The sequence below is a fragment of the Labeo rohita genome, chromosome 12 (assembly GCF_022985175.1).
Source record: "Labeo rohita strain BAU-BD-2019 chromosome 12, IGBB_LRoh.1.0, whole genome shotgun sequence".
Taxonomy (NCBI): domain Eukaryota; kingdom Metazoa; phylum Chordata; class Actinopteri; order Cypriniformes; family Cyprinidae; genus Labeo; species Labeo rohita.
In genome coordinates, this window is record NC_066880.1 from 29786396 (window position 1) to 29800839 (window position 14444).

Genomic DNA, 14444 nt, shown 5'->3' on the forward strand with positions numbered 1-14444 from the left:
TCACAATAAAGGAGGAGGTCAGCGTGACTTTTCATAGTTTCTGCGATCTTTTCAGTAGAGCTTATGTGAAAAGCAAAGGCCAAAATGAAAAGAAAATCTGACAGATCTTAGTGCTCGCCTCCGTCCTGACGCGCTAATGCCGTCTTTCATCTCCGCGGTCGCTGCCATCTCGCCGGTTACGGTCGCATCGCCATGGCGATGTACAGAAAACAAACGGCCGGGCGTGATGTCATAGTTGGACGGCTCCATTTGCCCCCACGGAGTGGAAGACGAGGACTGTGGGAGTGGAGGATTCTGGCAGGTCAGCGGCGCTGTGCGGTAACTCAAGAGGAGGATGCTACTGTATCCCATTGTTTCTCTGTGCTACCTGCAGTCAATGCGCTTTAAAAGGTTACAGTTAGCATGACAAAAGAAATCCAACTGGAACAAGGCCTTCTCTTAAGTGCTTGTTTGACTGTGGAGCATGAGAGTCCTGCAGTGTGAAACTCAGCAAGTCGGCCCACGTTTGAGAGGCTGTAGAGCATGTGTGGGTGTTTCTGACACTCTAGGAACTCTTTGTCCTAAAATAACTTCATTTGTTTATTTATTTATTGAAAATATGAATACCAAATAACATTTTTATATAAATTCACATTGTGCATATGTACACATGTAATGTGTATTTGTATATAAATTGAATTAGAAAGTAACATTCTGCAAATAAGTAAATAAATCAATTATTTTTTTTAATTAATATTCACATATTTTTTTTGCATCATCTGATGCAACATTTGTTAATTTGTTATAGTTTATGTAAAGTGATATTTAGTTTTTTCCCCACACAATAAATATTGCAATGGTTACAAACAATAAATTCATATTATGGAGTAATTTTTAAAAACTTTTTTGTTTCTTGTTTTTAAATGAATTTTCTCTCTCTCTTTTTTTTCATTATGCAATATTTGAAATTACAGAGTATTTTTGTAAAAACATTTTTGTTTCTTAATTTTAAATGAATTTTCTCATATTTTTTGCATCATCTGATGCACATTATGCAATATTTAATTTTTATGTAGTTTATGTAAAATTTTACCTATTTTTTCCCACACAATAAATATTGCAGTCATAACATACGTAGGTACGTACATACATACATATAAAATAAAATAAAATAAAATAAAATAAAATAAAATAAAATATTACGTTAAATTCATATAGACTAATTTTTTTTTACATTTACTTTTTACTTTTAAGTAATTATTTTCTTTTTGCATCATTTGATGCACATAATGCAAATATTTATTAATTTGTTACCTTTTTTTCTAGTTTTCTAGTTTATGTAAAATTCTCCACACAATAAATGTTGCAATGGAAATAATAAATAAACAGTATGTTAATTAATATAGATTATTTTTATGTTTACTTTTTTTGATATTTAAAAATCTAATTAAGTATTTTAGCATCATTTGATACACAAAAATGTAACAAACAAATAAGTAGTGTGTTAAATTCATATGGGCGAATTTATGATATTTTAAGGTCACATTAAATATTCTCACACAGTGCAAACATTTGGTGATGGTGTTATTTATCCATTTTTAATTTATTTAAAATAATATTTTGTAAATACTGGAATAAATTGTTGATATTTTAAAATTATAATATCAAAATATTTGTTGATAGTGTTGTTTACCGTTTTTTTATGCAATTCATGTAAAATTACACAAATGTTTTCACAAGTAAACACTGCAATGGTGTTTGACAATATTTCAAACAGAGAAGGATGAAAAGCTGCTGGTCTGAATTAAAATCAGCTGCTGAGACATAAAAGTTCCCATAGTTGAAGAAACACCTGTGTACCAAAAGCACACTGGCGAAAGCGTTTCAGATAAGATTGATATCACGAAACCCAACCGCAGTATCACAACAACACAAACACACATTCACACAGTCTGAAACTAGCATGCAGATTGTCCCTCACTGTTTCCTCTGCTTTTCTCTGCATTGCAGGTAGCGGAATGCAGTGCAGGTTTCATCCGTCACGTGGGGAGCATCGCTCAAGGTGTCGTACACCTGTCCTGCTGCGTTAACCTCATCATGGCCTCCTTTACCAGCATTTCTGTGCCAGTCATCTGGAACAACACAGCGGCTATTCTAACACCCCTGGTGTTCATTATCCCGCAGAGATCTTTTTATCCGACGTAACACTTCGGAGACTGTCAAAGAGAGATTTGCTCATCTGGAAAGCGAGCGGCGGTCCTCGGCCTCCGCGCGACTGTCAGCCGCATGCGGAGACGAGCGGCGGTTTGGAAGCGCTTGAACATCTGCATGCGCCTCCAGTTGTTTGTAATAGTGATGGTGTAAGGAGAGAGACACCCCTTTCTTTTTCAGACCCCCCTTTCTTCTCAAAAAATCCCACATCAGTCCATCTGGTTTATGTTTGTTTGGCTGCGTCTGGCCCATAGCTGCTTCTCAAACTCTTGCTGCTGGCTGTATCGGGGTCCAGATGGCTTTAGCGCTGCACTTTAAGTGTCTTGCATGGGTCGTTTGTGATGAGGAAGCCCTTTCCTATACGTTGATCCCCTACGACCGTCCCAAAGAGAGATACAGCGTCAGCTAACCTGTAGAGGATGACGTTTGGGGGCAAATTCGACTGACGTCAGACCTTTGATTCTACGTTGGACGCTGGAGAATTTGTAAATACGTGAGTCAGATATTGGCGAGGACGTTTCCGAAACGGCCTCCTGCATCAAATGCGACAACGAAGCGAAGCGATGTCTATTTGAAAATTTTTTTTTTGAAGTTGAATCTTCGAAGGTTTTATGGCAAATTGTCATTGCAAACACAGCTGGAATGTTTGTAGGTTGCATTGTAATATACAAAAGCATCATCATTTGTGGCTTTGTATCTGGTTAATTTGTTTTCACCAACCATAATGTTTGAGATTCTTGGTCGATGAGGCACAATAAATCAAATCGTTTCCATCATTTTATTCGGTTTGGATCATCATTATGCCCGATTGTCATTTTGGATGTTGACATCATCCCACAAACTACTGGCAGGCAACAATAAGTCAGTTTGAAGTATATTTTTAAACATCCTTTGTAAGTAGTAGTTATGAAAAGCTTGAAATATTGGTCAGGTTTGCTAATGCACCAGTTTTTCATTAGTAAATGTAGTAATGCTTCATACATTGTGTTGTTGCGTCACATTAAGGAGTGAATTTGCTGAACAGGCCATTTTTATGCTATGTATTTCTTTGCAAATCACTGTATTATTCCCTTAGGATAAATGCTAAATGCATACTAGATACATTGCTATTTTTCAGCCCAAACATGATTCCTTTTTGCTTAAATTAGGCTCCTTAGCTTCATTTTCAGACCTTGCACTGTACGCTTCCCGCACTTATGATGGTGCAATTACTGTGTGCACATGTTTGATGTTTTCAGAACAGATATTTGGACATGTTTGTAGCGTTGCCTGATTTGCATGATTCCTTTGAGGTGTTAAAATAACACAGAAGGCGCATGCAAACAAATAAGGTTATCAGCAGGATCGATTCATTCTTGGTGAGTACAACAGCAACAACTATAACCAACTCCAGCAGCTCAGAGAGAAATGAGTCTGTGCCTTTCACAGCAGAAACTTATTGACCTTTAGTAGCTGTTTCAGTCCATGTATTTCATGCAAATTTTGGGATATTGCGTAAAAACGCATAAAAACACATAAAAATGCACTATTGTGTCATTAAGCTAGTGTTGTAGTTTTATTAATATTTAGAAATTTTATTTTTAGATTTTCTGTTTTCATTTTAATTTCAGTTTGTTTTAGTAATTTTGTTGTGTGTTTTTTTGATCTATATAGTTTTTATTAATTTTTAATTTTAATTTTAGTTACTTTAATACATCAGGTTACACTGAGAAATGTTACCTTGGTAATAGCAGAAAAAAGGTATATATTTTTTTAAAATTTAAATTATTTTGTACGAAATTGTGCATGAACTATGGTGGAAACACATTCAAAGAAATTTGATCTGATTTTCCCAACATGTGGAACTAAGGTTTTCTATTAGAAAATTAAATTAAATTAAATTAAATTAAATTAAATTAAATTAAATTAAATTAAATTAAATTAAATTAAATTAAATTAAATTATTTTTTCTACTGTAAAATAAATAAAATTTAATAAAATTAAATTAAACAATAAAATTTAAATTTAATCTGTGATTGGATAACTGGGCTAACTACCATTAATAAAATAAAATAAAATAAATAAAATAAAATAAAAACATGGGAATCAAGGTTTTCAACTGTAAATAAATAAATGAAATAAATAATAATAATAATAATAATAAAATAAAAAATAAATATGGTGACTTGAATATTACAAGTATTTTATTTATTTTTTTTTTTTTTACAAATATTTGAGATACTTAATGCTTAAAAAAAAATGACCTACTGTATTTGTCAAATAGGAAAAAAAAAAAAAAAATCACATGACTTGTCCCAACGGGGGAACCAAGGTTTAAACTGTAAATAAAATAAATTAAAAAAATAAAATAAAATAAAATAAAATAAAATAAAATAAAATAAAATAAAATAAAATAAAATAAAATAAAATAGTGACTAGGATATTACATGTAAATTTTCCCAAATAGCTGAGATAATTTACTCAGTACTTAAAAAAAAAATCTTGACTGTATGCTGTATTTGTCAGGAAGAAGAAAGAATTATGTATTGTATAATTACTTTTTCTTACATGATTGCGTTCCTGAACGTCATGCATCTGAACACAAGACATCATGACAGCATTTATTATCATCTTCCATCTGCATGCAAGTAATTTGTTGTTAGAAAAAGAGTCAGTTTCCCAAGAAGTGAAGATTTTGTTTTCTCAAGCAGGCTTTTTGTGCAAATGTTTTATGCAATATTTTTCACACAAGTTTGATTTGCCACTTTTTGGACAGAAACAAAGCTACTGAAAATCTTCCCTTATAGTATTACATTGTGCATTCAAAAAACCAAGTTCACAATTATGCAGGAGCGGTTTAAAGGGCCGGCGTCTGATATTTGTGGAGGTTAAGCTGAGTTTGATGACATCTTTATAGCGGCGCTATTAGCATGTCCTCTACCTTAGCCTGCAGTTTCTCACACTTCTCTCCTCAGGACTCAATTCAGGCCAGATCTGCTGCGCTGAATGGAGACGGGCAACAAAAGGTGACATCATTCCAGTAGGATCTGATTGCACGCATGCACAAACACACACACACACACACACACACACACACACACACACACACACGGCCCCTTGCCGGGCCCCCGGAACAATGACATCACAGGCTTCCCTTCACTCGCGCTTGCTGAGATGCTGCGTTGCCCTGAACAACAACACCGCATTGGGTCGCCATGTTTGTGTGTTTGCGACTGAGAAAAAGAGACGACAACAGGCGGCTGTTAAAGGGAAACTTCACCCAAAATCATCATTCTGTCATCATTTACAAACCCTGCATGACTTTATTTCTTCTGTGAAACACAGAAGTTGAAGAATGTTTTTGTCTACGCTATAAGAGTCGGTAGGATCTGAAACAACGTTGAGACCCCATTGACTTTCACTGTATGGGCAAAAAACAATCGGACACTCTTCAAAATATCTTCAACAGAAGAAAGTTGTACAGATTTGACATGGAAGTTCATTTTTAGATGAAACATCCCTTTGAGCTTGTACAGATGAAAGCATGTAATTTACTGTTGCAAATTTATGCAAATATCAAGACTATTTTTTTTATTTTAATTTCATTATTTTATTTTTTATTTTTATTTACATTTTTTAATTTTATGTATTTTTATTTATTTATTTATTTTTTGCAAAATAATTTCATCTTTTTTCTATTTTATTTTATTTTGTTTTATTTTATTTTGTTTTATTTTGTTTTTTTTATTTTATTTACTGACAAATGCAACAGGAAAATAATGGTTCCTTATGTTCAGAGAATCAAATGATTTTTTTTTTTTTTTCAGTATTGAGTGAAATATCAGAAATATCCAAGTTACTATATATATATATATATATATATATATATATATATAATTCTTATTCTTATTCTTATTTTTATTTACTTAAAAATACAATAAAAAGTCTTGGTTCCCATGCCTTGGTTGTGTAGAGAAAAAATAAAAAATAAAAAAACTTTTCAAGTATTGAATGAAGTATTTCAAATATCCCAAACATCAAACAAACAAAACAAAATATTTATTTAATAATTTTATTTACAAACATATTTTATTTTATTTTATTTTATTTTATTTTATTTTATTTTATTTTATTTTATTTTATTTTATTTATTTTATTTTATTTTAATTTTTAATTATTTATTTTTTATTTTTTATTTTTTAATTTTTTTATTAAAATTAATTTTTTTTTTTAGTTTTATTTTGTTTTTCTATTTTATTTACTGACAAATGTAACAGGAAAATAGTGGTTCCTTATGTTTAGAGAATCAAATGATTTTTTTTTTTTTGTTTGTTTGTTTTCGAGTATTGAGTGAAGTATCACAAATATCCACAAAAACGAACAAACAAAAAAACTAAACAAAAGATTTATTTAATAATTTATTTACAAACAATTTTTTAAATTATTATATATTTTTTTATTTTCAAAATACAATTAAAAAAACTGTTCCCCATTTTGGGGAAATCATATGATCTTTAAGTATTGAGTGAAGGATCTTAAATATTTGTTAATGTTCTGTTTTTATTTTCAGATGAACTTCCCCTCTAAGATTGTACAAATGAAAGCATTTTGTGCAATCAAACCCAGAACCCTCACTTGACGTTTTCCCAAGAATCTGTGCAGGATTGGTCTCGGAGTTGGAAAACGCAGTGCGATGCGCCGTCTGAGAACATGGGAATGAGTAAATGAGATGCGCGCCGCTCTTCATCTGCATACGGCCGACTCCCCATGACTCTCTTCACTAATTCCATGCCTGTACTCTCCTCCCACGATGCATTGTGCTGCCGTGATGTCAGTGTCGGCCGGCTGTCCCTCAGAACTTCATCAAAGAGAGCGGAGTGAAAGGATCGGGCCGGGAGGTGTGGACAGGAATATCAATTTGCTCTGGAACGGGACGGAGAGGCTGTAGTTTTCCCGGCTTTGGCCCTCCGGGGTTTGAAATCAACTTAACGAATTTGTTTATTAGATTTTTCCACCTCTCTTCCTCCGAAACGACATTCTTTCTCTTTTCTTTTAGTGTTTTTGCGCAGCAATGGGACTTGATTATCTTCCTTCCCCCTCACGGTGTTTTGGAAAAGGCTTCTGTAATTAGTGCTCGGCTGAATTAATTACGGAAATGCGGATGCGAAGGACGAGAGAAAAGATTTTGGGGGGAGGGTTGAAGCGATTGTATCAGAACCCAGTGTTCCCACTAATTAATCTCTTCATTCACATGACAGGAATTAGCAGGCCAAATCATATTTGCCTGAATCTCAGTCTCAGCTCCCCGGCCAAAACAACCGCTCTGTCGGACTCATCATCCACTCATATGGATTCAAGATCATGCTTTCTTTCTTTCTTTCTTTCTTTCTTTCTTTCTTTCTTTCTTTCTTCTGGACAAATACAGTTACTCAGTAGTACTGAGTAAATTCAGTTATTTGTTAAAATTTATATGTAATATCCAAGTCACTATTTTTATTTTAATTTATTTTATTTGGTTGAAAATATTGGTTCCCATGTTAGGACAATTATTTTATTTTACTGTAGTATTTCAAATATTTGAAAACTTTTATATGTATTTTTTTGTTTTGTTTTATTTTGTGTTATTTTATTTTGTTTTGTTTTGTTTTATACCATTGAAAACCTCGGTTCCCATGTTGGGACAATCTTTTTTTTTTTTTTAGCATTAAATGAAGTATCTCAATATTTGTAAAAATGTACATATAATATCCAAATCACTATTTTATTTTATTTTATTTTATTTTATTTTATTTTATTTTATTTTATTTTATACAGTTGAAAACCTTGGTTCCCATGTTGGCGCGATTATTTTTATTTTATTTTTTTAAAGCATTAGATGAAGTATCTCAATATTTGTAAAAACTTTACATGTAATATCCAAATTACTATTTTATTTTATTTTATTTTATTTTTACAGTTGAAAACCTTGGTTCCTACATTGGAACAATCATGTGATTTTTTTTTTTTTTTTTTATTATTATTTTTTTTAACATTGTTAAAATGTTTATGTTTAAAAATGTTGTATTTTTGTTTCCACTATGCAATAAAACAATAAAGGTAATTGCTCCTTTTTGTAGTACAAACTTACAATATTTCTCAGAAGAAGGTTACCTTCTTTTTCTGAGTTGCAGTTTTGAGTTTATATCTATGGAATAAAAAAATAAAGTCAGAATTTCCAAAAATTCTGAATTCAAAATCTGTCAAAGTCAGAATTGTGAGATAAAAAGTTGCAATTACCTCTTTTTTTATTCCTTGATGGAAACAAGATTCCATATAAAATAACTAAACTAAACTAAAAAAAATAATAATAAAAAATTAAATTAAATAAATAAATAACCAACTAAAACACACAACACCAACACAATTGCTAAAACTAAAAAAAGCTAAAAAAAAAAAAAATAAAACCTTGATAAAAACTGTAATAGTATCCCAAGAAAAAAGAAAAAAAGTCAAAAATGGAGAACTGAGTTTTTTTTTTTTTTTTTTTAATAGATATATAGACAGACTTTTTTTCTTTCTTTCTTTTTTCCCAAGTGCAAAGTAAAGTATCTCAAATATGTTAAATTTACATGCATCCAAACATTTTTTTTTTAACATGTTCAATAGAAATTCTTCTCATTTTGGTTTTGTTTATTTATTTATTTATTTATTTAGTGAAATATCTGAAATATTTGTTACATTTATACCTTATTCCAAGTAAATATTATATTTATTTATTTTATTTATTTATTTATTTATTTTGTTAATGACATACAAATAGAAGACCTCAGTTCCCCATGTTGTATTTTTCAGGTGTTGAGTGAATTACCTTGTAAAATGTAGATGTTAGTATTTTTATTTTATCTTAATCAATTAATGTAGTTTATTTGATTAATAAATAAATGGCTGTAATTCTACAGAGAGTGTATGTCAATAATGGCGCACAGAGCTCAGCTAAGTTTGTTTTGTCCAACCTCACTACTGCTGCCAAATTGTGAGTTTTCCTGCTCTTTTTTACGCCGCTCTTTCTCTCTCTTGTCTCTGGATTGAGATGTTGAAGGCGTCTTACCCCATTTTTATTAATTTTCCCATGAAATACCTTTAAGCTTCATTCTGGCCGGGTCTACTGAGTGATGTCAAACACTTGGAAAATACGTGATTATCTGCACTCAAACACACACACACACGACTGATCAGTCCCAGTGTTTACAGCGGTTTCTCCTGTTATTTGAAAAGCAGAATGGCTGTTAATAGCAGTAATGGAATATAAGTCTGTCACTCCTCATGAGCAGTGAATCGGTCCCAGACTGGCCCATCCAGAGGCCAGCATGCATTACTTCAATTGCATTAAGAGACATTTGCTATAGCAATTACTGCCTGTGGGAAATGGGCTTAACCTAACGCTCGTCTCTTTACCCAGAAACAGCTGCGAGGCTCTTGAGCGGGATCGTCCTCACTGTCATTTCCTCTCTTTTCAGACAGATACCTTCATCCCCCTTTTTTTCACTCTGTTTCTTTCTGTTTCTCTATTTTTTTCAGAGGTTTTATTTTGGGAAAAAAAATGCCCCATTCTCAGCTAAACCTTATTTAAGTCAGTGCTATTTTAGTATCACTGGGATACTATTACAGTTATTACAGTTTTTTTTTTTTAAGTTTTAGCAATTGTGTTGTATGTTCTAGTTGGATGTTTTTAGTTTCACTTATTTTATATGGAATCTTGTTTCCATCACAGAATAAAAAAAGAGGTAAAAGTTTGTACTACAAAAAGGAGCAATTACCTTTATTGTTTTATTGCATAGTGGAAACAAAAAGACAAAATTGTGAGATTCGGTTTCTGATTCGGTTTCTCAGCTAAACCTTATTTGAGTCAGAAATATTTTTGTATCACTGGGATACTATTACAGTTTTTATCAAAATTTTATTTAGTTTTTATTTGTATTTTTTTATATTTGATTTTAATTTTAAAGTTTTTACAATTTTGTTGTTTATTTATTTATTTAATTTTATTTTTTAGTTTCACTTATTTTATATGGACTCTTGTTTACATCAAGGAATAAATAAAGAGTTAATTGCAACTTTTTATCTCACAATTCTGACTTTTGAATTCAGATTTTTTTTTTTTTTGTTATTCTGATTTTATTTTATTTTTTATTCCATAGATATAAACTCATAATTGCAACTCAGAAAAAAAAAAAAAAAATAGTTCGTACAATAAAAAAGGTGCAGTTACCTCTATTGTTTTTATTGCATAGTGGAAACAAACAGACAAAATTGTGAGATTCTGTTTCTGATTCTTTTACTTAGCTAAACCGTATCAGTAATCAGTATCAAGTCAGTAATATTTTAGTATCACTGGGATACTATTACAGTTTTTATTTTTATATTTTTTATATTTGATTTTAATTTTAGTTAAAGTTTTAGCAATTTTTTTGTGTATTTATTTATTTATTTATTCATTATTTTATTTTATTTTATTTTATTTTATTTTTTAGTTTCACTTATTTTGTATGGAATCTTGTTTCCATCACAGAATAAAAAAAGAGGTAATTGCAACTTTTTATCTCACAATTCTGACTTTGACCGATTTTGAATTATTTTATTGCACAGTGGAAACAAAAAGCCAAAATGTGAGAATGTAAGAAATAGTCAAAATTGCTAGATGTAAACTTGCAATTGTGATTTTAAAACTTGTATTTATTAGATAAAAAGTCTGAACTGTAAGACAAAAATGTAAAAAAAAAAAAAAAACAAACAAAAAAAATTAGTAATGGATATGATATATAGTCAATATTTTGAATTAGTTTTTATTTTTAAATTTTCCATTTTCATTTTAATTTTAGTTGAAGTTTTATTAGTTTTAATAAAATTAAATTAAATGAAAGTGAGAAATGTTGCTTTGGCAAATAGCTTAAATAAAATAAATGTCTTTTCTTTTTTTATATTATAAAAATATATATATTTTTTTATTTTATTTTAAGCTAAAAAAGTAAATAAAAGTAACTACATTTTAAAGAAAGTTTTTTTTTTTTTTTTTTTTTGTTTTTAGTTTTAGTTTTAGTTAACTGTAATAACCCTGATGTGGTTTCAGCTGTACATTTGAATCATAAACTCCTACACTGCAGTATTGATCACTATAATTACCACATTCCTCAGTTATTGTGAATTCTGTCAGCGCTGTGGCAATGGGAAAAAAAAATCCCCAAACCCGATGCGAGCAACAAGCCAGAGAAATTTCCAAATGAAAATAAGCCATGCACACATATTACAACAGCCGTGTCAAACAAAACAAAAGTTCACATGGTGGAAAATGTTATGAGCGCTGTGTGCATTTTTATGCTTCCACAGATCCGCAGCCTTTGGTGTGGTTTGGAGGGACGGCCGTTTATAAATGATGGGCGGCAGAGTTGTCACACACACACACACACACACGCAAATGTGCCACACCCAGACAGCCGGACTCGCTCCGAGGCCTTCGCATCCTGCGTGATGCACTCCGCAGGCAACTGAAGGTATAGTTTACTCTAAAGTTATTAATTATTAATTTACTCACCCTCAGGGCATCCAAGATGTATGTGAGAAAAGTTTTAGCTGAAACTGTGTTCCTTGGAGCAAGTCTGCTGCATTAGTCACTTTGCGGATCCAAAAAAAGCATATCAAGGAATACAAAATAGAGCATGGAAATCTATGTCACTGGGAATTGCATTCTGGGTAGCCACCGCCATGCTTTAGGACACGCTAAATAGCGTACAATGACAATAAATACAAATCACTAGAGGAAAAAACGACTGCTTGCACTTGCTTTGAATAAATGTACTAATATTGGAATCCATTGCGTTCATTCGAGCACTCAGTCGTGTGGCCAGAACACGACACATACACACTCACAGAAATCATACGGATGCGTCTACTGTACCACACACAGGACCGAATTAATTTCTCTTGCTGTTTTTAATAACTAGGTGGCACTGATATATCTGCCCGATAAAATAAACACACCATAGCTTGATCTCAGCCAGTTGATTGTGTAAGTGAACCAGCGCTCTGCACATTTTGTGTGTATCTCAGATGTCTGTTTTATTCAAAAGTAAGTGCCCTGCGAGCTTGAAATATTCCTCCCTGATTACTGTTTGAAGACAGTGTATATGTTCCATTCAATGAGCATTAAAGTGTGCAAGACATGAATTTAAATTGCATTTATTTACAGAAGTATATTATGTCATGCTTCTCTAGTTAGTTTAGTCTGTGTGTGAAGACGATGCGGATGGTGTCGTAGTGCAAATCCATGAATGAATATTCCCAAGTAAAGTAAAATTCAACTGGTTTCCACTTCTCAAAAAAGATCAATGACCTGACTGTGCTTTCAATTTTAATTCATTTGACAGATACTTTGCCAAAGCAGTGGCACAAAACAACATTGTTACACTATGAAAAATAGTAAATAGTAATTACTGCAAATAGCAAACATATCAAAGTATTATAACAAAATTATGACTTTACAAAAATACATTACACAAATACAATAATACATTTGAAAATGTATTTACAACGGTAACAAATATATATTTGCCTGCAAAAATAGCCCCCCTCCCTTTTTTTTTTTTTTTTTTACCAAATTCCATTTTATTTTCTCAAAATTCAGTTTGTGAAATGTTTTATTTTTTCTCACCTTATGTTTTATTGTTACCAAATTTGTTTTAGCATGTCTATTCATTAGAATGCATAAAACAAATTTTATTTATTTCTACAACAGCCTTATGAAATTCTGTGTTGTGTATTTAAATTTTTCTGGTTATCAAATAAAGGCATAAAATATTAATTTATCTTTTAATGCAGGGGTGCCCAACCCTGTTCCTGGAGATCAACCTTCCTGCAGAGTTTAGTTCCAACTCTGATCAAACACACCTGTCTGTAATTATCAAGTGCTCCTTCAGATCCTAATTAGTTGGTTCAGGTGTGTTTGATCAGGGTTGGAGCTGAACTCTGCAGTAAGGTTGATCTCCAGGAGCAGGGTTGAGCACCCCTGCTTTAATGAATGAAAATTAAATTTTATTTTTGGCAAATAAAGGGAATGTACTTTTAAAATTGAAAAGATGGAAGAAATATTGTGTAACAAAGTTTTATTAATTTTTCAGCAGCAGTAGTAGTAGTAGTACTGTAGATACTAGCCAATATTGCGATTTGATTGAAGTGTAATGACCAGCTTTTGATTCATTAATTCAAACTTCATGAATTCAAATTCAAATTCCATGAATTCCTCGGAAATCATAGTGAGATACAAAAACATTCGGGGCTGAGTTGAGTTGCTTGATGAACAAAGACAGTGATTGCAACGAGTCATGTCACAGATTAAATTACATTTCCAAACGTGTTATTCATAGCGTAAGCACTTACAAATTCATGTGGATCGGAAATTATGAATCTGTAATAAATGCAAACGACAAAGCCAGATTTTGAAGTTGTTTATTTGCATTGAGCTGCTTTCGCCATTGTGTTGTTTCAAGATGAAAAGCATAAAATTGCGCTTCATTTTAGATCCGTTCTCCACTCCGGTCATGACAGCAGATATGGCAGTTTGTGTAACAGCAAGCGTTCTCCGTTCTAATGTTTTTAAATGTACAATATAAATTTTAACATCTACCTTCGCTATTACCCAGTCTAGACTATAGTGTCCGTGTCCGAAAGTCCCAGAATGCCGTTGCTGATGTCACGTTCCCATACTCTGTAGGGCTTTCCACATTGCACAGAAACCTGGGCTATCATTATTCTGAATGCCGTTTTTAACCCTGGGCAAAGGAACATTTCACACATGCAGTTTAAAAGTGGGGTTACAAAACAGGTGTTAACACCACATTGCGGTGCCAAACTTGCACAGTATGAAACGGAGCGCTATTAACGCTGTTACGGCTATAGCAACAGACAACAAGTTGTGTGCCTCGTGTTCACGTGCTTTGGGCGGTTACAGGAACACCACACTCTGTGTAAACAGTCTTCAGCGTTTGAGGGAAAAAAATGTCAAATGATGACGGAAAACACGTGAGCTGAGGTGAAGAAGAGACAGTTTCATGCTTACCTTTATGGTCCAAACATCCATTCTGGAGAACTTGATTATACAGTGAGCAGTATATAATATGTGGATGCGCATGATGAGTCGTTACATAAAAACTGCACGTTGCATTTGTCCAATCAGTGACATTGACATTGCAAATAAGAATTTTAACCTGAGGTTTAGCACTGTAGTGTGTAAAACATCAGTTTAT

At 32.1% G+C, this 14444-nt stretch overlaps 1 long non-coding RNA gene across 1 annotated transcript in view; it reads left to right on the top strand.

Moving 5' to 3' along the window:
* The window catches only part of LOC127173968 (uncharacterized), an 84269-nt gene extending 81646 nt beyond the window's left edge, over window positions 1–2623 (top strand). Inside the window, exon 3 of the long non-coding RNA XR_007828822.1 lies at window positions 1990–2623. This is a non-coding gene — a long non-coding RNA (uncharacterized LOC127173968). The remainder of the gene's footprint in view (window positions 1–1989) is intronic.
* Window positions 2624–14444: the final 11821 nt, after the last annotated feature.